Source organism: Sinocyclocheilus rhinocerous, unplaced genomic scaffold (assembly GCF_001515625.1).
Source record: "Sinocyclocheilus rhinocerous isolate Xijiao unplaced genomic scaffold, SAMN03320098_v1.1 scaffold580, whole genome shotgun sequence".
In the NCBI taxonomy this organism is placed as follows: domain Eukaryota; kingdom Metazoa; phylum Chordata; class Actinopteri; order Cypriniformes; family Cyprinidae; genus Sinocyclocheilus; species Sinocyclocheilus rhinocerous.
This window is the reverse complement of record NW_015670982.1, coordinates 244,912-248,372: the sequence shown is the minus strand read 5'-3', so window position 1 is coordinate 248,372 and position 3,461 is coordinate 244,912. Positions and strand designations below refer to the sequence as shown.

Here is a 3,461-nt window from a genome sequence, read left to right as displayed (position 1 = left end):
AAACAACTGAAGTCTGTATGAGCCGGTCATTGAATTATTCGCTCAACTGATTTGTTGAAGAACACTAATTCAATCAAAATATTTTATTTTTTGTTTTATAAATTAATCCAGGATATATCATTTGCTGGCTTGAAAATAGTCAGCCTGTTATAGGTTGCTTAAATGTAGGCTTTTTAAAATAAAATTAAAAATCTTCATAATAATAATAATAATAATAATTGTAATATTATTATTTTATTATTTTACATTTATTTGTTTGTTTGTTTTTAAGTCAGAGTCAGTGAAGCATCATGACAGTAAGGATGGAGTTCTGCCCACATTTCTTCCTTTTGAGTCCAGCACTCAGGACTCAGGGGCAGAAGCTTGAAGGTTCAGAGGAAGGTGAGAAGAATACACCATTGCTCCTGAGTGACGAGGCACTGACTCAGCTCCTGCAGGTCCCTGAGGAGGTAGATGAACCTGTGGAGGAGGAAGAAGATGATGATGATGACAGTCCAGAAAAAGACAAAGAAACGAAGGAGATGCAGGGGGAGGGAAAGAAAGATGGAGAATCTACAATGAAGAACAAAGATGGAACTGAAAAAAGAGAAGGTGAGAACAAGGTAGAGGATGCAAATGAGACTGACAGCAGTACTGAATCAGAAATACCAAATTGATTTGGACTATGCAGCTGACCGTGATGCTTCACAGCCAGTAACCATCAAGCTGGAGGAGGCCAAAGTTTCAACCGTCAACACTATGGGAAAAGAGATGGAGGAAACGGCTGAAGATGTGATTCCCACAGTCACAGTGGACTATGATTCCCAGCAATCCAACACTGACTCTGAGGACATTGCAGAGGAACAGGACGTGCCAGCAGAACAAACCCAAGATGAGCTTAAAGAACCTTTTCAAGTCTCTGAGAATGACAATGAAAAAGAGAAGAGTGATCAACAGGATGAAAAGAACAGCACTGAATCTGAGGCTACAATTCTTTCTAGTGGCAAAAAGGCAAAAAAGGAGAAGAAAAAGCAGAAGAATGAAAGTAAAAGCCATGGAAAGGGCAAAGCCAAGAAGCAGCGAAACAACCAGAAGCCGGAGAAGATGCAGAGTGACCAAGCCAGTACAATGGAAGCAACTGAAGAACATACTCATAGGAAAGACCAGGAAAAACTGGAGGAGCCCACTGAAAATACAGAGCCTAAACCCAGAAAGAAGAATGGAAAATGGGTACAAAATGCATCACACATACATTATCATAAAATAGATGTGAAACGAGACTGTAAGCTTTTCACTATGCATGATAGTATATAGCCTACACATACCTGCTTTTAGTAGATTAATACTTGAATTTTAAATGAATTATTCGTATTTTGCTCAAGGAGGCGAAATTCACCAACCACCCCAAACAGTTTAACTACATGCTATTAACACCATATGTAGGCTATTCACATGAAGTCAGTTTCACAGTGCAAACAAAATTATTGAGCTTCTTTTTATTCAAATTGCATCTCAAACTGAAGTAAAATGTTTACTGAGTAGCAATAAAAGCATGTCTGCATTTCTTTGAAATTGTATTACATTTCTCAAGTGAAATGTTAGTGGCGCTGAAAGGTTAATGCCTTACTGAGTCTGAAACAAAACCCTAAACCTAATCGATAGTGTAAGCAAAAGCAAATAAGTGAGAAAAAAAATCGCATTTAAGTTTACATTTAGTAGTTAATGAACTGGAAGTCTCACATAAGAAAAAGCTTATTTGAAAAATCGTGGATCGTTTAAGCAGGTGCGCTAAGTGTTTCAATTAGGCCACATATTTTTTGTATATTCCCTCGAAAGTGTTTGAAATGTTTAAATGTGGTGGTTATGCCTCTTTACAGACTCGCTTGGTGGGGATGAATCCCGTACAAATTAGGGCCACTATGAAGCTTTACCCTGACATTCGACCCACCCATCGGCACAGTGGACAGGGGTTGCCAGCTGGTGAGTGTTGTTTCAACATTGTCTTCATAGCCCCGAATTCTTATTAGGAATCTGCTGAGCAGAGGTTTTCTTTAACATAGACTGTTAAACCGCCCTGGCTTAAGAAGTCAATGAGAGCCTTAGCCCCTGGTTTATGCTCTATCCAAACCAACAGAGGCAAAGGAATGCCGGCACATCTTTACAGAGTTGTTATATATAACCTTTATTAGATGTCTCTTTGAGAGCCTTTTAAAGCAGCAGTGGACGCTTGAATTGAGGATACAGTATTTTACAAGATATTTGCACATTCTTTCACTGTTTTGTCCAGACCCCTGCGAGAACTTTCGCTGTAAAAGAGGGAAGACATGCAAAATGAACGAGGAGAACAAGCCCGTCTGTGTGTGTCAGGAGCCGTCAGAATGTCCTCCCAGTGTAAATGATTTAGACCATGTAAGTATACGTAATTATTTTGCATTCAGCTGATTATAGTAAAACTGCTTTAATTTCCAAATGTACACTCTCAGAGAAAAAGGAACAAAGCTGTTTCTGAGGTGGTTCCCTAAGGTACAAAAGCTAAAAGGTTCATGCTCATTTACCCCCTAAATTGTACATATTACCTTAAAGGTGCATATTAGTACCTAAAGTGTACATTTTAGTGCCTTTTGACAGGGTGCTGCCACAGTGACAGTTTTGTACCTTCTAAGAGCGCATATTTACATATTCCATTACAGATCAAATCTGTAATGGAATATCAACAGATATTGATTGAAGAAAAAAGTATAATAAAAACATTTGCAAGTAATATGCTGTTGTCATTGGGACATTTTCATTGTAGGTATGCGGAACTGACAATAAGACATATGACACATCCTGTCAGCTCTTTGCCACCAAGTGTGGCCTTGAGGGGACCAAAATAGGCCACAGACTTCACCTGGATTACACTGGATCCTGCAAATGTAAGAAAGACGAATATGCTTATTTTAATTGTTAGCAATTGTCAAAAGAAATGTAAAGATTTACATATATTTAGAGTTTCTACATATCTACTTTTTTGTCTATTTTTATTTCTCCTAATGTTTATTTTGTGTGTTTTGTCTGGCAGTTATTCCTCAATGTCCAGAGTCGGAGCTGGTGCAGTTCCCTCTGCGTATGCGGGATTGGCTGAAGAACGTGCTTCTGCAGTTATATGAGCATGAATCCATGTCTCCTGGCTTTCTCACAGCTAAACAAAGAATCAGGGTATGTCTTTCAGAGATACTGGACAGTTTTTCATGACATCTAGATATCACATGTCTCCCAAAGAGACAAATAGTACACTGTAAAAAAAAAAAAGGTGTGACATTTACGTTAAAATACTGGCAGCTGTGGTTGCCAGAACTTCACCGTAAAAAAATATGGTAGCAACGTTTTAGGTTTTACAGGCTTAACTTAAATTCACAATAAAATACCGTATTTCATTAACTGATGTAATGTTAATAAACCAACATATTGAAGTACTAATATCTGTTTTGAACCATTGTAAT

General features: G+C 38.1%; 1 pseudogene; it reads left to right on the top strand.

Annotated features, from left to right (window-relative positions):
- Positions 1–3,461, top strand: part of LOC107734557 (SPARC-like protein 1) — a 7,971-nt pseudogene that overhangs the window by 1,500 nt on the left and 3,010 nt on the right.